At 36.0% G+C, this 25,312-nt stretch overlaps 3 long non-coding RNA genes across 9 annotated transcripts; all 3 read left to right on the forward strand.

Annotated features, from left to right (window-relative positions):
• Positions 10,209 to 10,972, forward strand: LOC107611892. The gene is made up of 2 exons (XR_002353021.1): positions 10,209 to 10,308; positions 10,890 to 10,972. It is a non-coding gene; the product is annotated as an uncharacterized LOC107611892 (long non-coding RNA).
• On the forward strand, positions 11,637 to 24,455 carry LOC110266086. Its single transcript, XR_002353022.1, has 3 exons — positions 11,637 to 11,649; positions 12,993 to 12,994; positions 23,772 to 24,455. It is a non-coding gene; the product is annotated as an uncharacterized LOC110266086 (long non-coding RNA).
• Positions 13,836 to 19,205, forward strand: LOC107613754. Of its 7 annotated transcripts, none has more exons than XR_001614162.2 (15): positions 13,836 to 14,091; positions 14,222 to 14,352; positions 14,467 to 14,501; positions 14,718 to 14,826; positions 14,908 to 14,970; positions 15,063 to 15,125; positions 15,259 to 15,393; positions 15,687 to 15,851; positions 15,953 to 15,993; positions 16,096 to 16,145; positions 16,444 to 16,598; positions 17,059 to 17,156; positions 17,679 to 17,755; positions 18,585 to 18,710; positions 18,859 to 19,205. It is a non-coding gene; the product is annotated as an uncharacterized LOC107613754 (long non-coding RNA). The 7 variants fall into 7 exon arrangements; XR_002353020.1 differs by having other exon boundaries at positions 13,837 to 14,091; positions 16,444 to 16,530; XR_002353019.1 differs by lacking the exon at positions 16,444 to 16,598 and adding an exon at positions 17,956 to 18,045 and having other exon boundaries at positions 13,837 to 14,091.

Genomic DNA, 25,312 nt, shown 5'->3' on the forward strand with positions numbered 1-25,312 from the left:
GAGGTACAGTTTAAGTTTCATTTAAGTATCGTGTGGTGTGATGAGAATTCCTAGGCTAGATGCCCCTAGGATTAAGTTTGGATTGTGAAAATGGTTGGTACTAATATGTATAGTTGTTATGTAATGAAAATTGATGATTGAGTTGAGGATTGTGTGAATTTGTATGTTTGGTATGTTGAGAATTTGATGAATTGAATAATGAATATTGGTTTGTGGAATATGCTTTTAGTAAGGGGAACTTGGGGACGAAGTAAGGGGAGAATTAATGATGAGTTATGATTAATTATGACTGTATGAGTTGTTGAGGGTGATGATGGGAGTGCAGTGTATGCCGTGAGCCAACTGGCTGTATTTGATAATGATTATTGGCTGGTTATAGATTATGCCATGAGCCGGATGGCTATGATAAATATTGATTTATGGCTGGAAATGAGAATATGGCTTTGAATGATTGCTTTATCTCGAGCTCTCTTTCTCGGAAGTGCTACTCCAGAGAGATGAAGGAAGGTGAGGATCCCCTTCCTTGTTCCTCTTGGTATTGTAAAATCTCCCCCAGCGAAATGGTGGGAGGTTAGGATCCCCTCCTTAGTTCCTCTTGGGCATATGAGAACGTACCTCCTGGGTAGATGCAAGGGTTGTGGTTGCGCCCCACTTGCTCTAGGTTGGTTAGTATAGAGGCTCCTCGGGTGGACGCAAGGGTTGTGGTTTCGTCCCACTTGCCCCGGGTTATGATGGGTGATGTAAAAATGTGCAATCATGTGATGTATAAATGACGATATGGTCATGATGAATGATTATGGAATGTTATGAATGAATGTGGAATGATTATCTGAGATACGAGTTTCGCTGGATGAAAGCAGTGACTAGCCACCACGTGCTCCAGGTTGAGACTCGATACTCTGCTGACCCTATGTCGTAAGTGTGGCTAGACACTGTGAAAGTTCCGGATGAGCTTGCCCCCGTGTTTAACTAATGTGGGTGTTGTATGGATAAAGACCAGTGTGGGTGTCGTATGATTATGATTATGATTATGATTATGATTGAGAATAACTCGAGTTGGGGATGCACGACAGAGGGATAGTCCAATGGTTAGCTATAGCTACCAAGACTTGTCGGGTTGGCTATATAACCGACAGATGATATCATCAGCCATAGGGCAGGCATTCATCATTTGCATATGTTTGAATTGTTTGGGTTTGCCTACTTGTTTTGGACTGCTATATCATGTATGCTATGTTACCTGATTATGTGCTACTTGTTCTACTTGTACTTTAATTGTGTATTACTTGCCTGTATTGCTTATGTTTGTACAACCGAGAGGTCCCTCATGCTGGTGTCGGTGGACGTTGAGGGCAGTTCTTGATGAGATGAATTAATGATATTGAATAATGATGATGATTATTGAATGAGATAATTTGAGCTCCCTGGGTAGATGGAGTGAAGTGAATTCACTTGCTCCAAGTGAGGATATGATATATTGATATAGAATTGCTGAGACAGAATAACTGGTGATGGTTTTGTTTATGACTCTGATTCTGATTCGTTGGAGAGTTAGAGAGAGTTGAGAAACATGAGGAAAAGGAATTAGACTTAGCAATCCCTTATGACAGTTGCCTATTTATGGATTAGCGAGAACATAGGATGAATATTTGGTGAAAGAAAGATTAGGATGCTTAGTGAGTTTTTATTATAATGTATTGTATTTATTTGACACTTTTACCATACTGGGAACTCATGGGTCGGGGGTTCTCATTCCGTATATATCTCTTGTTTTTCAGATACAGGTCCAGGTACTAAGAGGTGAGCTGTGGTTCATCTGAGCGGCGGCGAAGATCTTTATATTCTCTATTTTATATTTGCTTAGAATCTCTCCACCTTTATTTTGAAAAGCTTATATTATGTATTGAACTCTTTTGAACTTGCCAATAGAGGCTTTCATGTTTGAAATGGGAGAGATTAGGAGTTTCTGTTGTCAACTACCGTTATACTATACCCTAGCAGGCCTAAACTTCGCGGGTCGCGACTAGTGGCTATTTACTTATGTTAAATATTTATATACTGTCTTTCTCTTACTCTCCTTTAAGCCTTTATCTTTATATCACTTTCGGCTTCACGCCTTATCTCTTAGTTGACGATACGTGAGTGATACGGTTTTGCGATTTTATTTTTACTCTTTTCAGGCTTCTCGATTAATACTCCTTTCAATTATACTTATATTATATATTAAAAATCCACCTGAGAGTCGTACCACTATAATATCATTGACTTATGACTCGAGCATAAGGATTTGAATATTAGGGTGTTACATTTTTTTTGTAGGCTTCTATCGATGTAGTTGTAATATTATGTGCTTATTTTTTTTCATTATGTCCTAGTATTCTAAATTTACCTACTCTCCTTAATTTTAAGCCGATGAAATTAGTTCAGTTTTAAGTCACAAGAATGAGTATTTTTTTTTGTTAGCACAAATAAAGAGCGTACCTGTTATGCAGATTGTTCGTAAATTTTGGTTGGTTTGATATCTAATGATTTGGGAGCGAAATCTATTCATCTTTTAAACAAGTACCAGTTTTCAAACGTGCACCTAAGATTCAATTTTTAGACAAATAAAAAAGGAAAAACTTGGAATGTAAATTAAGATTAAATTGCTTGAAATTAAAAGTCCAGATAGCGAAGTAAATGACTTTGAATTTAAAGAAAGCAATAAAATACCTCTAACATAGTCGAAGGATTTTGAATTCAAAGACAATGCAAAATTTTAAAGAAAAGGAAAAGACTTTGCAATAAAAAAGTAAATTGAAAAAAGCAAAAACTACACGGAATTTTAAATGAAAAGTAAAAATATGGAAAAAATCTTATAAAAAAAAGCTCTTGACTGACTCAAAAAGCCACTGACGATATGAGTATGCGAGAGTGTTTTCTGAAGACGAATTTTAACCCATGTTTCTTATGAATCTTGTATATTTATAGATTTCTTCAACCAATCAAATTTCATCACGTGTTTCATATGCAAAATCTAAAAAGTAACTATATCTGCTAGATACATGTATTGTGTAACCATCTCTAGCTGTCTTGACCATCGATCCTAACACCATTTCAACTGCTCTGTTTTACTTCGAGACAAACCTAATCGAACTAAATACCTTTCTTCTATCGAGAACCTTATTTCGACAAAAACTCATCACGCTCAACATGATTTATCATGTACAATCTTCAACGCCAATTGCACGATCTTCAATTTATAATTTATTTTATTCAACTAACAAATTGTCCCGATAGAACTAACGCGTCAACCGAAAATAATCCTAAAGATAAAACGTTTAATCCTAAATGAAAGAAATTTCTTAAATGTTAAAATTAATTAAGGATGTGTGTAACTCAATTTAAACGTCTCTTAACTATTCAGATCTCCATGATTCCATTAAATAATACACCCACAATGCACGTTTCTCATTAATTACCATCTTCTCTCTCTTCAGACTTTACTTTTTCAAGAAAATTATAAGTTTAAATCCAAAAGCCTTCGTCTTCAAACAAAGCTTTAAAAGNAACTTCTCCATATTTCTTCACTTATCCTGGTAGATTTCTGCTTTATCTTATATGCTTTATTTCATACATTTCTTCTTTTCCAATTTCATTAAACAAACTTCTCTCAAAAACCTAATTTACTTCCTCTGTTACACAGAAATAGATAAATCATCCTTTCTTGCGAGCTCCAATCCTTAGCCAAGGTTAAAGGAAAACAAACTACCGAACAACTAGAAGAACAAGCCACCACCAAAATTTTTGAACATTCAAGTTTAAAAATACTATCTCACGCAGCAGATACAATAATTGAGGATCCAATTGACACAAAGAACGACAATAAGATCCTTTTTCTCTTTTCTGTCGAAAATGAACTTCATTGCTTCTTGAGTCCTTTGAATTCCCCCGATCAAGCAAAAAAGGTTTTTCACTATTTTTCCAGTATTGAGAGTCAGTATTTGCTTATTAAAGACGACCTATTTGTAGCCCCTTTTGTTGACAACAAACGATCATTTCGCAATAACCCCAAAATCTCTTTTAAGAATGCAAGTTTCCTCGATTGGTACCGAAGAATGGATTCTGAAAAAGGGAAGGATGGAAATTTTGAGGGATTTATGACCTTCTTAGACTTTTCCACTTCCCCTCAAAAACACATAATTGGATGTTTGGGGCTGCACTATGTTTCTGCAATAAAATTACTAACAATTTTCATCTCCCTTGTGGCATGATCGGACCTACACTTTTCAATATGGCAGCTATTACAGGGCTTTCTGTAATTGGGTCCACAGCTACTTTTGATATGGAAGCTGAACAAAAATACCACATTGTTGAAAAAAGCTCTTATGGGGAATTTATCAAGTACAATATGGGAGTTGATAATAGTCCAATTACGAATGACGAACATGTTGCTTTTCTATACTGTTGGCTCAATGCCATTGTATTTTGTTCAAGAAATGTCTCGATGTCGAAGCTATTTCTTCCATTAGATGCTTTGATTCATGAAAATCGCAAATTTAGCTTGGCCAAGTTGCTTCTAGGTAATCTCTATGATGAATTGGGGCAAATGGTTGATAGCCTTCGAAGAAAATCCTTAATCATGCTGGGTCCCCTTTGGCTGCTGCAACTATGGTTGAATGCCATTTTTGAAAAATATATGAAACACAAAAGGGATTGCTTCTTATGAAAGACAAAGCATTGAAGGACTTTGATTGGTCAGCTTGCAACCAAATTTACTAACTCCCATTCCACTAGTGAACTTTTCTGGGAGGCTTTCTCAAAACTTCATTCATGTAAGAATTTCCAAAATGAAGATTTAGAGATTGCTCCCTTTGTCAGTCGGAGATGTGGACCAACCTGGTTTCGACACCCTATTGTTCGAAGAGGGGAGAAAAAGAAAAAACAACACACAAATGATTCTATGTGGTCTAATTTTTTTTCCATCCAAATAATCCTGATAGAAATTTCTCAGTATAAAAAGTACAATTTTGAGTCACTCTTCAAACTACGCATTACGTTGCAAAATAAATGGGTTTTTCTCAAGTCATCCCAACACCATTTCCAAGCAAGCCTCCTCCTCCTTGCCTAATAAATTTCAACAAAAAGAAAGAAATTGACAAATGTCTTGAGTGCAACAAGAAAAATCGAAGCCACTACTTCCTACTCAACTTTGTTTGAAGCTGTTATGTTACCAAATCCTTTGTCGAATGGTGGGATTACTACTATTCTCGCTATAATCAATCTCTTGATGACATTTCAAAAGGGATCATCAAGACTTTCCTAAATACCATCGACATACCTGCTTAGAAATCTTCCAAAAGAAAAGCTGAGTCACCAAAACTTCGACGAGGAAAGAAAGCACGACCAAACTCAACAAAAGCTCCTCCAACTAACAAGGCAACTTTAATCAAATTTTAATTCTCTTATATGAATTTCAATATCATTAGCTTTTCATCTTAGACTTTGGAAAAACTTTCAAACTTTAACGTAGGGAGGCTCTTCTACTCAAGGGTCATCTAATAAATCCACCAAGTCTTCTCCAAAAAAGACCCCCACTCATTCAAATGATTCTTCCGCCATCTTCAGTACGTCAGATTCTAGTAGCACTTCAAAAATCTCTACTCACTCATCACACTCTCAACCCCAAAAAGTAGAGGTGTGCTATCAATTTTCTTTTTTCAAATAACTGTAACGGTGAACTAAAAGTAAAATTGAATTTTGAAATTAAACCATTTCAGATTAAAATACTTTCTTAGAATCCACCATTGTTTCGACAACAAAAGCTCCTGTCGGTGAAAAAAGAGGAAATTCTTCAAATTCTTGGTCAAGTGGCTACGTGATATCACATTACCTGCAGACTGATCGAGAAAACCAACAGCCCGATGAACAAACTAAACAAACTGAACAGCCTGAAGAAGTCATTCAGCCTGTCAAAGAAGTTGTTTAGCATGTCGAAGAGGGAAATTCTCCAAATAAACCAAATCAAGAAAATCTCTCAAAAGTCCAAGTCACGGAAGAACTTTCTCCTCAACGAATCAATGTCGATCTCTCCCTTATTTCTTCTCCTTCTAAAGAAGATAACCCAATTGAAAAAGATAACAAAATGGGGAAAACAACTTCTTACACCAGTCCAAAAACCAATACTACACCAAATCTTGACAATCAAGTTGAACATGCTTCTGATCAGTCTCAATCAAGTCATCAACCTCCATCAACCACAATCTACCATGTCCAATATTTCTCACAAAATAGAAATTTAAAATCCTTAATTCCGGCTAACACGGGCTCCCTAAAGAACTAACTCCTCATGCTAACGAAGGGATCAAGCTCTTCTTCAACTTCTGAAGTATACTATTGATGAATGGGTAAATCGAGATGACTTAAACTCTATATTCTATGATATTCTGAGTGCTTCCCTTGAATCTCAAATTTCTTTCAGCTTCTCCAAAGTGGTAAAAATATTCGAGAAAGTTACCAACAATTTATTCATTTCTCACAACAAGCTCAGTGACTTCAAGAAAAGCATGGCAGAAATTAAAATAGAATCGACGCAACTAGAAACTTCTTATGTATCAACACAAAAAAGTTACAAAAATTATGAAGTAAATGTTGTTCATGCCGCCAGTGCTCGAGTACAACTAGCTCGACGCAAAGATGAACTTGAAAGAGAAATTGCTAAAATTCGTGAAGAAGAAGATTTGCTAGAAGGCCCTTACCTAAAAGCTAAAGAAGAAGGAAAAAAAGACCTATTTCGAGAACTATGTGAGATGGAAATCACTTGAGACAACATTAGAAGAAAGTATGAGAAGATACAACTTGAAGAGCATGAGGAAATCAGAATCTACAGTTCCTATGACGAAAAAAGAGTACGTCTTCGATTTGACTTGGAAGAATTATTAGAGCTTTATCTTTGAAGGCTTAGGATACCAAATTCTTTTGTATTTTCTTTTTGCTCGCTTCTTATAAATTTGATGTTTTGGAACTTTAGCTTTATTACTTTACCTTTGATGTCAAGTACTATTTTTAAAGTATCGATATCGTTTTAAATACTTTTCATTAATCGTTTGACCTCAATACCAGTATCTATATGTGTAGTTTTATAAGCCTTCTCCGAATATAGACGGACCACTTGAAAAGGCCCCTCCCAATTAAGGGACCACTTTCCATCAACTTTCGATTTCTTATCTAATGGTAAAATAGCCTTTAAGACTAACTCACCAATGCAAAACACCTTTCCTTTCACTTGTCAATTATAAATACGAGTTATACTCTCTTTTTGATGAATACGATTATCGAGTGCCAAAACACGCTCATTATCTAAATCATTTAATTTATCAAACATTAGATTCCAATAATCCTCGATTGGCAAATAATTAATCTTGCCTCATCACTCTCATAGTGTTAAGATTGATTTTCAAAGGTAGCATCGCATCATGGCCATAAACCAATTTATAAGGAGATGTATTTGTCGAACCTCTTGGTGAATATCGATAAGTCCATAAAACTTGGCTTAATATCTCATGCCATGTACGAGGTTTTGGACCAATTTTATTCTTAATTAAATTAATTAAAATTTTATTCACAGTATCAATTTGGCCATTTGTTTGCGCATAATACGGGGTCGAAGTCACCATAGTTATATTTTTCGATGCTGCAAAATACTTAATATGTTGGTCAATAAACATGGTACCTTGATCAGTACTCAGTTTGAGAAATTCCAAAACGATGAATTATATGTTCCTCACTGAAGTCAATGATTTCATTTTGACTAACTTCTATCAAAAGAACAACTTCAACCCATTTCGTAAAATAATCAATTGCTATCAAAATAAATTTATGTTTTTTCGATGATAGAGGATGAATAATTCCAATCAAACCCAAAGCCCAACCTCTAAATGGCCAAGGTTTTATAATCGAATGTAATTCAAAAGTAGGTATTTGTTGTATTACACCATGTTTCTGATATTTTTGGCACGCTTTTGCATATTCTATACAATCCTTAATCATTGTTGGCTAAAATACCTGATCATGTCGAAGCACCCATTTCATTCTTTTTCCCGCTTGATGGGCACCGCAAATACCTTCATGAACTTCACCAAGAGCAATTACTTGTTTAGGTTTGCTCAAAAAATCTCATAAGACTTCCTTCAACACTTTTTTTTGTACAACTCATCGTTTATTACTACAAAATTTATTACTCTTAACACTATAATATTTTGGGTCTATGGCCACAATTTTTTTTGTCACGATTTTTTTGCTTTTAACCATAGACTCTCTATGGTCACGGTTTTTTACCCTGACAAAAAAAAAAACTATGGTCACGGTTTTTAAAAAAATGGTGACCATAGAGTGCCCATGGTCATGGTTTTTTAAAAAAGGGTTGCTTAAAAGGGGTCTATAGTCACGGTTTTAGGGGATGACTTAAAGGGGTCTATGGTCACGGTTTTGGGAGGTGACCTAAAAGGGTCTATGGTCACGATTTTATAAAAAAGGGTGACCTAAAAGAGTCTATGGTCACGGTTTTGGGGAGGTGACCTAAAGGGGTCTATGGTCACGGTTTTGGGGATGACCTAAAAGGGGTCTATGGTCACAATTTTGTGGGATGACCTAAAGGTATTTATGGTCACGATTTTGGTGGTGGCCTAAAAGGGTCTATGGTCACGATTTTTCGAAAAGATGACATAAAAGGGTCTATGGTCATGGTTTTCGGTGGTGACCTAAAGGGGTCTGTGGTCATAGTTTTAGGGGGTGACCTAAAAGGGTCTATAGTCACGGTTTTGGGGGATGACCTAAAAGGGTTTATGGTCACGGTTTTTCGAAAGAGTGACCTAAAGGAGTCTATGGTTACGGTTTTGGAGGGTGACCTAAACGGGTCTATGGTCACGATTTTGGAGAGTGACCTAAAGGTATCTATGGTCACAGTTTTCGGGGGTCACCTAAAAAGGTCTATGATCACAGTTTTGGAGAGTGACCTAAAGGTTTCTATGGTCACAATTTTGAGGGTCTATGGTCACGATTTTTCGAAAAAGGGTGACCTAAAATGAGTCTATGGTCACAGTTTTGGAGAGTGACCTAAAGGGGTCTATACTCACGATTTTAGTGGCTGACCTAAAAGGTCTATGGTCACAGTTTTACAAAAGGGTGATCGAAAAGGAGTTTATGGTCACAGTCTTTTATAGTAAATTTTTTTAACTAAATTAGATTTTGATTATTTGAGTTTAAATTAATTAAGGTTCTTATATATTTTTTTTTAACACACGCTAGGCTTCATAACCCTATCCCTCACTCCTTATTACCCCCTAATCCCCTTACCCACGGTTCGAAAGAAAGAAGGAAAGGAAGGAAGAAAAGAGAAAGCGAGGGCGCAGGGAGAAGAATAGAGGGAGGTGATGGCACCGGCAAGGCTGGGTGCCGCCGTCGCCGTCGCCGCCGACGTCGTCGTTGTCAGAATCGAGAAGGAGAGGGAGGAGATGTTGAGAGAGAGGGACGTCGTCCAGCCAAACGCGAGAGAGAGAGAGAGGGAGAGAGAGAGGGGGGCCACCGTAATCCACGCAGTCGCTGGAGGGATCATCGCACGTCACTGCTGTTGTCAAGATCGACGCCGTCATCGTCCAATGTCGTCGTCGCCTCACCATTGAAGAAGAGAGGGAGAAGAGAACGCATGCCAGTGGCCCAGGGGGAGGAGTTGCCGCCATTTGCTCCATTCCGTCGCTGTCTGCATGCTCAGGTATGTTTGTTCCCTCTTCCTTTGACTCCTTCACTAAAAAATGTACCAAATTCCTAAGCTAAAAACCAAATTGAGCTTTAGGGTTCTATTAAGTTGTAATCTGATAACTTTAAATCTGATAGGTTTAATGTTTTAATGTACCCGTTCACTTTGTGCTTGATGTGTTAGTTGTGTTTTGCTTGACAGAGGTATGAATATGGTTGCATCTGCATAATTGAGTAGGCTGAAAATTTACTTGATTATTCGTGAGATCACAATATTTGGTGGATGGTAGGCTTCTCCTACTTTTGTACGGGGAACCTATGGAACCTTAATCCAGATTGCAACTTGCCTTGGCATATTGGGAGCTTTATTGATTGGAATCCCTGTAAAAAAATCTCTGGATGGTATGATTTAAATTTGAAATCATATTTTATACTTATTACTAGTCATACGCGATGTTAAATAGACCTTTTTTGGGCCCCTGGTGGCGGGTTTGTTTCGGGGCATCTACTTTTTCTGCTGGCATACTTGCTCTGGGAATGATCTTCTATGCAAAGAGTCCACATTGGTTATACAAGGTTGGCAGCTAATATTAGATGAAATTTTTTCTATTTTCATCGTTTTATTGTAACTTATTGCTGAATCCCATGAAATTTGTAATGTTGATAATACAAATTGTTTAAGAGTTCCTCTTATGTTGCCTTTGAATGTATGCTTGATATCAAGCTTTTTTTTGGGTCAATAAATAAAATCTTGAATATGCCTTGTTATGTTGCTGTTGTATCTGTTTACTCTCTCATTTTAGTGTTGGATTAAGTTTGTCAGTAAAAACGTTGAAGAATATATATGTCCTATGATTTGTAGTTCTCGAAATCTTCTCTTCACTTATTTGCCTGTTCTCGTTGTTCTATTTAAAATCTGACTTTTATGGGCGTGAATAGAACACTGTTCTGTTTACTCCTCTAGCCTTGTCAACGTCAGATATAAATAAAATAGTATTGATCTTCACTGGTCAGTGAGACAGAAGATCATTCATTACCTAGTGTTTGTAGCTTTTGAATGTTCCTTTTTACTTCTCTTCATTGCGTTTTCATTCTTGTATCTCTCTGGTTTCCATACTTCACATAACACCTGGTGGTTTCTCTCTATGATGATATAGCAAGGAAGAATTGCTGAAGCAGAAGCCACATTTGAGAGGCTTCTGGGTGCTTCAGAAGCAAAATTTGCTATGTCATAATTATTTAAGGTAGATAGAGGAGATGACACTAATACCATGAAGCTCTCAAAATTATCTAAATATAATATTTTGATGTGTTCTATACTTTTTGAAAAGAGACTTTATCCGGTATTACATGTAATGAATAAATTACACTCTATTTTGATTTGTGTTATTTGGACTAAACATATATCTATCTTATAATGTAACTTTTATGATTTAGATTTCCTGAATTTCTCATTTTTAGATTTATTTTGTAATTATCACCATTTTGTGATGTCATTATGCTTTAACAAAAAACTAAATCTCATAAAATAAAATAGGCTATGGTCACGGTTTTAAGGTGGAGTGACTACAGATAAGCTATGGTCACGGTTTTAAGGTGGGGTGACCACAGAGACTATGGTCACTATTTTAAGGAAGGGTGACCATAGAGGCTATAGTCACGGTTTTAAGTGGGGGTGAGTGGTGACAATAGAAGCTATACCGTGACCATAGATTAGGCTATGGTCACAGTTTAACGTGGGGTGACCATAGAGGCTATGGTCACGGTTTTACGCGTAACCATAGATTAACCTATGGTCATGGTAAAAAAACGTGGCCTAAAGTGCCAGAATTTGAATACTACAACCGTGACCATAGATAAAAAAAACCGTGACCATAGGTCTATGGCCACGGCAAAATAGGCTACGGTGGAAAAACCGTGACCATAGGTCAAAAACTGTGACCATAGACATTTTTTTTTGTAGTGTAATCTGATTTTCCGATCAACCTGAACATTGGGATTCTTTAAATACTCAGCAATTGATTTTCTCCAATCATTATCATCCCATTCATCAGTTGCCAAGATTTCTCTTAATTCAATGGGCACAAGGATCTATTGAACCTCTGCCAGCTTTTCCAAAGTTTTAGGAAAAACCTTATATCTCGAAGCAACTTGAGCTAACTCATTTGCAACCTCATTTCGAACTCTTGGAATATGAACTAATAATACTTTTCGAAATAAAACAAATACTTCTGCAATCTTTCATTTGTACATTTAAAATTTTTCAACAATTGTTTTAAAACTAATTGAGAATCTCGTAAGATTTGGACATCTAATGCACCCTTACTGATCAATATTTTTAACCCCAATATTAAAGCCTCATATTTGGCTACATTATTCGAACATGGATATTTTAATTCAAACAAAAATTTTGATGGAACCCCTTTCGGGGATATAATCAAAATACCAACACCAACACCATCTTTATGTTTCGACCCATCAAAATATAACTTCCAAGATTCGCCATTGACAATATTTGCCCCTTGGTCATTAAGATTATTTGGTCAATCAACCAAAAAATCTGCAATGACCTGTCCTTTCACTGCCTTGGCCGGGACATACTACAAATCAAACTCTGTCAAAGCAAGCATCCATTTTCCTAATCGTCCCTGTAATATTAGGTAAGATAACATATATTTCATATAACATTTTAACTTTGTACAAGCGTAATAAAGAGAAACACACAATTTCTTGATACGAGAATATCTCGTCTCAATATCAGACAACACTCTACTTAGGTAATAAATAGCTCTCTCATGTCTCTCTTCATCGTCTTGGGCCAACATACACCCAATAGTGTTTGTCGAAGCTACAACATACAATTTTAAAAGTTCCAAAGTATGAACTGTAGCTGTTATTGGTTTCTTGGACAAATACTCCTTGATGGAAGCGAATGCTACTTGATGTTCATTCGTCCACACATATTGTGACTCATCTTTAAGTTTGACTAAAGGAGAAAAAATTTGAGTTCGACCAGATAAATTGGAAATAAGCTGTCGAAAGAAATTGACTTTTCCTTAGAAAGATTGAACTTCTTTTTTCGACATTGGAGGTGGTAATTCGAGAATTGCTTTAGCTTTATTTTGATTGACAGCAATTCCTTTCTTTTGAACCACAAATCCTAAAAAATTTTCTGCAGATACTCCAAATGCATATTTTAAAAGATTCATTTTTAAAACTTTTTAACGCATTGTCTTGAAAGCCTGACATAAATAATCAAGATGTTGATCAATCGAACTCGACTTCACCATCACATCATCGAGTGGATCTTGGGACTTAAATCCCTTTTCTGTATGATCATCATTAACTGATAATTTTTCAAAATCCAAATGTTCGAGATCATATATACAATCAAAAGAAAGATCAACTGAATCATGTGAGGAGAAACAAACTTTATCAAAATCATCAGCCAAATCGGCGGTCGAGTCAGTTACAAAGCAAACATCTCGGGATACATCTATATAGAACTGGCCAACAATACTAGACCTAGGAATGGGAATACATGCTGCAGAAAGTAAATTACTACCAGATTCGATTTTAGGAATCAAAACCGTGCTAACAATTGAATTACATATTACTGAATTTGAATCCTTATTTCACTCAACTTTCTCGAAAGAATCATCACTAGAAATTAAACAACATGCTGCGAAAAAACTACTTAAATAATTTTTTAAAGAAAGTAAATAGTTTGACACATCTTGATCATCAACCATTTTAAAACACAATCGAACTATTTAACAAAAGATCAATTACTCCCATCCTTTAGGAGTGTAATCAAGCTTTGGATGTCGAAGCTTCACATTCAGCCCCTTTGAAGTCAAAAAACAACCTTCACAGTTGTAATAATTAAGCATCCTATCGACATTAAGAGGTTTCATCTTGTCATTTATACTTTAAAATCGACACGCATTTGTTCAATATAAAGGCTTTCATCTGCCTTTACACTACAAAAAAAACTGGTTAAAATGTCATTAATATTAAGGCAGTTTCATAAAAATGCCACAATACTCATGAATTAAGGCGGTTTATGTCACCGCCATAATGTATTTGTAAGGGAAGGACATTTTTAATGATTTTGGCAGTAATAACTGTTGTTAGAAGAAAACCCAACCTAAACCTAATTGCAAATCGCAGAGGAGAGCGTGAGCAACGAGCTTCTCCTCCAGTGGCTTCTTCTCCTCTATTGATGCGAGCTTCTCCTCTATTATTGTGAGCTTCTCTGCCATTGATGCGAGCTTCTCCTCTATCGAACTTCTGCGCTCTATGTTGTGTGAGCTTCTTACCCTAGCTCGTCTTCTCCGTGTCCGTTCTCACTTTTAGGTTTGTATACAAAATTCTCATCCTCTTCTTCTTCATCTTCTTTTGATTCATGATTTGTTACTTCCTCTTGATTATTACTATTCTTTCGATTCCTTGTTTTATGTGTGTGAGAGTTGTGTTGGTGTGGCAGAATTCAAAAACGACATCGCCGCTGCTCTGCGAGCTTCTCCTCCATCAATGATTCTTCCCCTCCATCGGTGTCATGTCCATCAATGCTTCTCCTCTGATGGTACATTTGCTTCCATTGATGCGATTTGCTAGGTATTCTATTAGTTTCTATTCTTCGAGCTTCTCTTCTCCTCATCAACCTTATTTCGTTTGATTCTAGGTTTTGATTGTTCTATGCTAACTGCTACTTATTTTATTTAATTTCAGGTTTTGATTTTCTTCCTTGTTCAATTTATTTTTAGGTAAAAAATTGGGAACAATTTTTTGAATATCAAAACTAAATCAAATTATCTTAGGCTTGTTTCTTTTTCTAATTCCAATTATCCTTTCTTTGTTACTATGCGGTTTTAATGATAATGCACTTAACGATAATTTATGTGACATTAATCTATGTTCATGCTTTGAGGAACTTAGCGGCTGTTCCTTGATGTTCTCTCCGATTCCTTGTTCCGTCTCAGGATTGCACGTTAATATTTAGATAGAATATTGAAACAAAAAGACAAGTTGAAGAAACACAGTGCACCGGGAGATTCCAGAAAGGAAGCTCAAGCAGCGCTGCTCATATTGGTCTGTATTTTATTGGTTGTGCATCCACTATTCCTCTTCTCTTATGCATGTCTATTAAAATAGAATTGTGGTTTTTCACAGCTGCAATCATTCAGTACTTTATCATCGGTGGAGGTAGCAAAGCAAGAACTGCTGGAAATTCAGGTCAGATTCTAAGCCTTAGTACATAAGCAAGGATTTAACTTTTAACTTTTATGAGATACATTAATAATTTCTGGTGTTATTTTGCAAAGCAGGAAGGAAAAAGTAACCTCAAGGCTAAGGAGCCACTTCTTCAATGCATTCATGCTTACAGGGAGGTAAAATTAACTATCTATTCTTCTTAAAGTAGGAAAGAAGGGAATGAATTTGCTTTAGTTACCTTCCCATCAATTTGAATTCCTATTTTGTTTATTTAATGTCTGTTTAAAAAATTGAGTTCATGACTTGCAGGGAGCAAGATGACTACGAGGTTGTGAGGAAGGTGGGAAGAGGGAAATACAATGAGGTCTTTGATCTGAGGGCGTTCACTCCACCGATAATGAAAAATGCATCATCAAGATCCTCAAATCCGTCAAGAAGAAAAAGGTGAATCCAATCCCTACACCAATTGCAGTTTGTATTAACTAATATGACTGCTATTTTTAATTTAAAGCAACGCTGCTGTTTTCAGTTTTAGTATACTTTTTCACTTCATTCTATCCTCATATGGCAATGAATGCTGTGCTGGGGCTTCAATGGCCAACTTTGGTCCAGTAGTTCACTTAGTTTGTTATTAAATTTCTAATTTCAAACCTGTAAGATTTTACCCTTTCCAATACTCTGGTTGTATATATAAGTTTGTACATCTTATAAGTTGTTATTTTGGTTGTGAGCTAAAGATGTCGCAGAGTCAGAGTAAGAAACTGATGCCGAATCTGGATAGGCAGAGCACCAAGGTGCTGAATCTCACTGTCCTCCAGCGCTTCAATCCCTTCATCGCCGAGATTCTTTTCACCGCCGCTCATGTCTCTTTCTACGAATTCAACATTGAAACTAATCAGTGGGTCCGTTCTCTCCCTCCCTCTCTCTCTCTCTCTCTCTCTTGACACATTTCTATAATCTCTCATCTCGTTTCTTCAATTTCTGGATGTATTCTTTTTTCCAGACTCGTAAGGACGTCGAAGGATCTCTATTTGTTGTCAAGAGGTCATCAATGAACATTGCTTCTTCCTCTTTCCATATGCTTCAGTTCATGTGCACTTTGATCCTTGACCAATTTCCCTTATTTTTTTATTTTGCATTTTTCAGGAATGTGTAGCCTCAGTTTCAGTTCATTGTCATGAATCGACAAAATACAGGTTCGGATTTGTGTTTCTTTTTTTTAATTGAATCCATTTTGTGGTGTTTTTAGTTCCAAGATTAACTGCTAAATGCTAATTAATGTTCAGTGCTGGATAGATTCAATCATTCAAATATATTTTGCATTATTGTTGCTGTAGATCGCATATTCTCTTTTTGGCAGTGCTTGATTTATTATTTCCTCATTGTTTGGAGAAATATAAATGTACTAGTGCTCTGCTCTCATTCATCTGTGTGCCTGATTTGTGCTATCAGTTTTCTGATTTGCAACTTTCTTTGTAATATTTGTTCTGACAGACAACCTAGTAGAAAATCTATTGGATTTTGAGTATGAACTTAAGAAGCCATACCTATTATATCGGAATGCGGCTCAAGAAGTTAATGGTATATGGTTTTACAATGAAGATGAATGTGAAGAAGACAGCATCTTAAATGGTTTTGCGGTCATTTTGGTAGAACTGTATCCCTGTTAGAAATTTGCAATTTAAATTAAAACATTGTTCACTATTTCTTACTTTTACCAAACTATTTTCAGCTGGCCTATATAAGTGGTTGTCATGTGACAATGGATTTAAAATTCCCATTCCAGTTAGAATATTATGAACTATAAAGGGATTTTCCTTGTCTTGTGGACTTGTAAACTTCAGAGCATCTATTCTACCTTGTAGACACTTTAGGTTGTCTGCTAAAACAATACCTAGTTTTACATTCTTCCATTTTCTTACACGCTATCTTCTACCAGTATAATAGTTAATGCATTATCTACAGCCTTTCCCCTCCCCTTTCTTTCTCTTCTTCTTCTTCTGTCTTTACTTTCCCTTTTCTTCATTTGACCCAAAATGCAAGCTGATTATTTAATTATTAACATCTGATGATAAATGCATTTTTCCTTTGTTGCTTCATATTATGCAGATCTTTCACCTCTGTCACCGGATATGGTTTAGTATGGGTATAGAAAAAGAAGCTGAGGCTAAAATACAAGGGGCAGTGAAGCTTTTAAAGTTCACTGGGTTAGTTGGTTTTATCTATTTAGCTGCACCATCTCATAGGCATGCATGCATACCCTTATCACTACAATAATGGATACATCAATAATCAATCATTAATATAACTTCATTACATGTGATTTTTTGTTATATTTATTATTTATTTTCTAATGTTACTTATTTTAGTTTGTTTAAGTCTCATATTTTAAGTAAAAGATTAAAAAAAATTATACGTGATAATAAAATTATGTAAAAAATTAACATGATGATGAGAAGGATTCATCATCCTATATGCATCAATGGATCCGTTAAATAAAATAATATTATGTGTATTTTTGGGAATGTGGAAACAACAAATAATAGCATTGCTGCAATGGCATCCACTTTATTTTCCTAGTGGCCATTTTTCTTCTATAACCAGTCACTCTCATTTAGATATTGCACCACTATAGCCATTTTTGAGAAGACATTAGATATATGTTTTAAAATATTTAGATAACTAACTAACTAACTTGCTTGGTTTTTCTGTTCCTTGTTCTTGTTCAGTTGTTCCAAATTTCCATTTTCATTGTAGTCGCAGAAACAGAAAACCAAACAATCATCAATCTTCAACCCTTTTGCAGGTAAATTCAGTTACCCTTTATTGTTTCTGAGGTTTTTTCTCTTTTTATTTTTATTTTTTTATATTTTACATGATTATTACACATCATGATGTTGTATCAAAGTTTGAAACTTTGTTCGTTTTTGAGCTCAATTTGATTTGATTTGGTTTGCAACACGGCACAACATTCTCTAATTGTTCCTTACTGTTTTGTTTCTTGAGAATATCGCTCACCATGGCTTCTGAGCTTCCTAATTACTGTGCAATTTCTGGGTTTTGTTGGAAAATTATTCATGTTGAGTCATAATTTGAGTAAGTTTTTTTTTCCTGCTCATAGATTTAAGAAATTTTATGCTTAATGGGATGAGGGAAGAGTTGTGTTTTAGGTTATAAAATTTATTCTTTCTTTAATTCTTTGATGAATCTTGGTTGGTTTTAATGTAGTCCTCTCGAATGGCATTGCTAAATTTCTCTATTTTTATATTTATTATATTTGCTGCTACTTTGCTTGTTTTCATTTATTAAATACTGCTGATATTGCACACAATTTTGCTAACATTCTTACTAATCAAATAACCATAAATCAAGTATTAAAAAGAATTAATTGAAAACAGATAGTGTGTCTCAGTGTTCTTATGTAAATGAGCTGTTTGATTATTTAGATAACTAACTAACTTGCTTTAACTAATATGAATCTGTTGGTAATAATTTTTCATGTGAAACAGGGTTTAGATATTCTTCAACTCTTGTTATTGTATAAGACAAGGCCTCATTATTTGTTATATAAAATGGAAAAATGCAGAAATTACTTATCCTGTATCTGATTTCTGCTGCTGTTCTCATTCACTCAGAGAGAAAAAGGGTTTAGGACTGTGGAGTGTGTCACTGCTCATTCTGGCTCTCCTGAACGATGTAATACCTCTAAAATACAACACAATTTGAAGTCAATTTCAAGTTTAGAGTCACCTTAAGTTGAGGTTAGTAGGCATTCACTTCACTAGTTATCTACAAAAATAATAAGAAGATTAACTAGCAGTCTTAGTAAGGATATTATTTCTAAGATTATTTGTTGTCTACCTCTCACTGCGCTGAAAGCTTATTTGTTATTTGTGTTGGTGCTTGGAGTGTTGGAGCAAGAAACAAAGATGTTGGAGCAAGTTCCTGGGATGAAACTCACACAAGAGACCAAGAAACTAAGGCAGGCTTGTTTTAAAGTTAATTACAAAAGGAGGAAATTTTTGGCCTCCAAATCTTATTCATCATCACTTAGCTAAGCTACTTGTCTTGTATTAGATGAAAAAGACAGCACTTATTAGATGGTTTAAATACATTATTAGACATTAACATATTTTAGGGAACTGGAAGGGGTAGATTTGACTGATTAGTGTTTATTGCAATGTTTGTATTTTGGCAAGTTTAGTAAGACAAGGTTTTGTATAGGAGTTATTACTTTTGATTTTCAATAATAAAAATTACATATTATATTAATATTTTGTTTATGAGTTATATAATATTTCATTTATGGATTATGATTTTTTGCTATTGTGAAATTTTAATCACAATTATTTATTTAACGCTTTAATCATAAAATTATTTATTTAACTCGATAAAAATGGCGGTAAAAATTATTTTTTTAAGCGATAAAAAATGTCACTGTCAGGGTAAAATAGCGGTTCAAAAATGCCATTTTAACCAATCAAAACGCTACTATCAGGGTAAAAATGGCAGTTCAAAAATACCATTTTAACCAACCAAAATGCAACTGTCAAGGTAATAACGGCGGTTCAAACCGCCGTTTTAACCTATCCAAAAACTGCCATTTTAACCCTGGAAATAACGGCGGTTTGAACCGCCGTTTTAACCAACCAAAATGCCATTCTGTCAGGGTAATAATGGCGGTTCAAACCGCCGTTTTAACCTATCCAAGAACCGCCATTTTAACCCTGGAAATAACGGTGGTTCGAACCGCCGTTTTAACCTATTCAAAAACCGCCGTTTTAACCTAGGGAATTGTGGCGGTTTTCAGAAAACTACCGTAATAACCAGAATGGCGCCCAGAATTACGTCGCTTTACGAAATCGCCATTATTGGTAATAATGGCGGTTCAAACCGCCGTTTTTACCAGAATTTTTTGTAGTGTTATCACCTCAGATTTTCCTTCATCAGTCCAAAGAAGGATACTTTGATGCACAATCGAAGGTACAACCCTAACACTGTAACACCCTACCACATAGAGCTTGATGCTTAAGTCGTAAAACAGAGGTGGTGTGGTATTACGACCTCTAAAATAAAATTTATATGCGTATAGTAATTGAAAGAAAGTAGTACACTATGATCCTTGAAGAATAACAAAATCGCGAAATTAAAAGTGCAACACTCAAGATTAAGGATTTCTTGCGTATGAAAAAAGTTATAGTTCACTAACATATATATAAAAGACAAGAGTAGAGAGTCAAGAGTACAAATATCAAGCTTCTAACTCAGCCTGCGAAGCTAAGGCTGGCTGGAGAATATTTACATACATATATACATAACCCAAGGTCCAAAATACATAAATAAAACTCTAATTCTCCTTAAACCTCTAAGAGGTACAAAACATAATAAGTTGTTCGGAGAGTTTCATACATACGACCATATATAAAATATACATCAAAATAAAGTCCCAAAATATACTTCGCTACAGAACTCCGGACGCCTAACGAGGTGCCTCTTGACCTGCATCTGAAAACAACGATAACGTATGGGATGAGAACCAGGGGTTCTCAGCATGGTAAAGGTGCCACGCACATAAGATATAAGGTCTCGAGAAAGCCAAAGGCAATCCTAGAACGCCGACACTCAGATTATAAAACTTAAAGGACTAAAACAGAAACCAGAAACGGGTGGTGTTCTAAGATTCTAACTAAACCAGACCTTAAACTTGAATAAACTCCCTAACTTCCTCGGCTTTCCTCCGACCTCCCAACATCAGTGATACCACACAAACAAACAAGCAAGCAAGGGCAAACACAGCTAGTATACAGGTATTGCAATTAGCAATATAACAATTAACATAGTAAATTCACTTAGGCATTCCCAATTAATGCACAAATAAGTAAAGCAAACAATATGCATATGATGTACGCCTGTCCTAGGGCTGGTGAGTCTCATCTGTCGGTTATCAAGCCAACCCGACAAGTCCAACTGCTAAACCCTGGACTGTCCCTCGTCGCGCATCCCCATGAGTCCATGAATAACTTTTTATCTTCTCATTCATAATTCATATATATATAAAACTTTACTCAATGGGATTAACCTTCCTGAGAATTTATAAGTGCTCGGTCACCCTTATGACGTAGGGTCAACAGAATATCGAGTCTCAACCTTAAACACGTGGTGGCAAGCCACGGTACGTTAACCTTCCCGAGAATTTATAAGTGCTCGGTCACCCTTAGTCCCTTACGACGTAGGGTCAACAGAGTATTGAGTCTCAACCTGGAACACGTGGTGGCAAGCCACGGTACTTTACCCAAGGAAACTCGTATCTCAGATAAAATTAAGTGTATAAGCCTCATGAATATTCATAATCATTGCACAATCAATCATTAAAGCCATGGCACCATATACACTCCAAGTATTCACATTTCAATATATAATTTATTAATTTTTCAACCTTGTTTCACCCCCAAGTCACTTCTATTTCCTAGCTTCATCTTATTATTAGGCTCACTACTATGATCTAAGGCTAAAAGAGTAAAAACAGAAGTTTAGAGGTTCAAAATTAAGTTTTAAAACACAAAAACTCATTTGTTGAAAACAGGGGCGTTGCGTACGCAAGCACCTTGCTCGCGTGCGCAAGGACTGATTTTTTCTTGCTCGCGTGCGCATCCTCTTGCTCTCGTACACAAGAAACCAAACCCGAAAGGGATGGCTGCGTCACGTGCAAGTGGTCGCGTACACAACCCCTCAAATTCATGGCTCGCATATGCGAGATACTCAACCCGAAGGGATTGGTCGCGTCGCGTGCAGGTGGTCGCGCACGCAACCCCTTAAAACACCAAACCGAAATGGGTTGGCCGCGTCGCGTGCAGTGTTCGCATACGCAATTTCAATTTTGCCCACCGAATTTCCGACGCGCATAATTTTTTTGTTTCAAAACATTTTTCTTCCGTTCTTCAAACGGCGTAAACTTAACGGACCCAATTTTTTGTATAAAACAAGTTTGAAACAGTTTGTGGGTCCAGAAGCCGAGTTATGGCTTGCCGAAATTCGACCAAAATCTAGTTTTTCACCAAAGTTCTTAAACCTCTATTTTTACCAAAATCAAATTTAAAACCACATTCCACTCATACAAATAGCACCACAACTTACCCTTTACAGCACCACCATTACCCTAATCAACCATTCCTCAATATTACACCATTTCATACATAAATTTCCTCAACTAACTAACAAGGTCATCAATCATTCATCATATATGCTTATTCAATTTTATCACCTTACCAATAATCATTGAAGCATCATATACCATTCTATACTTCATCCCCAATATCAAACAAAATCCAACTCCTAACTTAATTCACAATTATTCTCAAGGCATTAAACAATGTAACATACACATGCATTCATTCATATCCTATGGTCACCTAGCCTAAGTTTTCACAAGACATTATATATTAAATACGAGAAACCTAAACCATACCTTGGCCGATTTCCATGTATAACCCGAGACACCACCAAGGCACCAAACACAGCCCCAAAGATCCAAAATCTCCAAAGTAATGACAGCCAAACTCTACCAAGCCTCCAATGTATACAATCAAGCTCCAATTTATATATACACAAACCTAATTCACATGTATCACACATACATACCCAAAATTCAATACCTAACATACTCAATTAAGGAATTAGATAAGGTTCTAGAATTCTCACCTTACCCAAGCGCCATATAAGCAAGAGTGAATGTTTTCCTCAAGTTATTCGGATCCTATAACATCAAAGAACCAAAATCTCAACACCACTCTATATAATTTTTGAAAATTGGGAAAGAGAGGCTGAGAATGAAAAGTTCCATACCAATCTTCATATCGGGCTTTGTAGAGTTCGACGCTGCGGACGCGTGGCCACAAACGGTGCGGCGATCGGAGCTTGGAGTGAGAAGATATGGGCATTTGAAATCAAAGCAAGGGTTGAGTTCTTCTTCCCCTCTCCAAAAATGTTTCTAGCGTGAATAAAGTGAAAGGAGGAAGGGAAGCTGTGTTTGATTGAGTGTGGTTGGGTTGAATTGGGCCTTGGGGCCGTTTCGGCCTGTTCGGTCCAATCTTGGGCCAAATTTTTTAAAATTAGTGTCAAAATTCTTGTTTTAATTAGCTCTATCTTATTTTACTATAAAATTTACATTTCTAATTTTTTATTAAAATTTAATTTATTGATTAATTATTTGCTAATTTTACGGGGTTTACAAACACCATGGATTCAATCTCGGCCTAGTAATGCATTATAACTGGCCTTTGAAGAAACTACTACAAATAAAGTGGTTCGAGATGAAGAACCAATGTGAACTCGAAGAGAAACCAACCCATTTGTTGGTGTCAAAACTTCACTGTAGCCTGTTACCGAAATATTAGTAGGAATCAAATCATTGAAATGTTTCCCAACCTTGTTTAACATCCTTTATAGAAATAAACTATTTGCCGCTTCCCCATCGACCAAGTCCTTGTTAACACATATGCCACTCATTATGTCGCGAATATGTAATGGTAGAAGGTGTGACCTTTGCTTTTCTGTAGGCCTTTTGAAACACCCTACCTCTTCAACCTCACAAATGAACACAAAAGCCTCCTCATCATCTAAGTCATAATCCTCACTTGGATTTTTCTCATATTCTCCCAAATACTTTGTAGGAATAATGGAGATTGTGCTAACCATCTCTTCATCACCTTCGTCAAAATATTTCTCATCAAGATCAGTATCTTTTTCATTAGGTTTAATAAGATTAGCTTCGAGAAATTTACCTTTACTACCCTTTGCTGGAGAAGGAACTCCTTTTGGATAAGTCTCATATGGACAGAAGGTGTTACTCCCGTATCCACAGAAGTCGATGGCTTGTCACATGTGACTCAACAAAAGTGTATTCTACCTCTATTTCCTCTTACTCTTCCTCGAGGATATAGGTAACGACCACGATTGAATCCTTGATAGCCCCTTTGAGCTTGGCGTTGTTGATACTCTTGCACTTCTCGATCACGGAACTCATGACAATTCTTAATCCATTGAGCCCGAAGTTCTTGAGAATGATTCATTGAAAGGGAATAATTCTCTTAAAGATTTTGAGAACTTTGCCCTTCTTGGTGTCAAGAAGGATGTCTTTGACGAACTTGCTCTTCTTTATGAGCTAATTCTATTTTCATCCTTTCCTTCTTGAAAATGGCTGCACCTTCAGCATCAAATACATCATTGCATTAAGGGCACAAAGAAATATCTCGATCCTTTAATTTCTTATGCATAAAAATTTCCAACAATCCCTCACCTACTCCAAGGTAAACTTGTCAAACACTCCCTTCAAAATCCCCAAAGCTAAATCAAACTCGAAAGACATAAAAACAGCCATGTTTACCCCTATGAAATAGGGTTCAGGAAAATTCGCTTCAGCATCAAAAGGATCAGTATCGACCTTTATCTCTTTTTTCCATCATCAAACTTCGATCGTCCTTCTGAAATCGCTTCTTGAATCAAGTCCCTGAAACGGACACAATTATTAGTCAAATGGCTAGTTGGTTGATGAAATTTACAAAAAGGTTTTCCGATCAAATCTTTAATTGAAAGCGATGTTTTACTCTCTAGCAAAACCAATTGTTTATCTTTAAGCAACACATCAAATATTTGCTCCGATTTTGAGATATTGAAATTATACTTTTTACTACTCTTATACTTCATATAATTGAACTTATCAACATCTATAATTTTCTTAAGTAAAGAACAAATATAAGGTGGCCCATTCTTTAATTCAGCCAAATCGACTTCAAGAAATTCAACATCAGATTCTTCACTCGAAGATCCAATTTCGATATACGGAACTTTTTTTTTCCGAGTTAAAGATATATTCTTAAACTTTTTCTCACTTTTAAAAACTTCTTTTTCTTTATAAAGAATTTCTACCTGTCTAACTCTTTCAGCCAAGTGAGCCAAATCTGGTATATGTACATTAAGCAACTTTCGACGCATGTAAAAATCTAGACCCATAGTTGATATCTTCACTACCTCACTTTCGGGAAGAGAGACATAACATTGACTTCGAGCATTTTAAATCGAATAATAAAGTCATCTATTGATTCACTGTCATCGCGCTTCAAAGTAACGAAATTGGTGATTGTCACATTCAACTCTCCCTTATAAAATTTAGCATGAAAAGCATTTTCCAATTGTGCTCAAGTGACAATCGAGTTAGATCTTAAGTTTGAAAACCAAGTAAAAGCGTTCTTCGTTAACAAAGAAGGAAAAAATTTTATTTTCAAATTCTCATCATTTGCCAATTTCCTAACTTTACCATATATCGGGCAAATACTCAGTGGTGGACTCCCCAACTTCTCTTGGAAAT

This window comes from Arachis ipaensis, chromosome B08 (genome assembly GCF_000816755.2).
Source record: "Arachis ipaensis cultivar K30076 chromosome B08, Araip1.1, whole genome shotgun sequence".
NCBI classification, from domain to species: domain Eukaryota; kingdom Viridiplantae; phylum Streptophyta; class Magnoliopsida; order Fabales; family Fabaceae; genus Arachis; species Arachis ipaensis.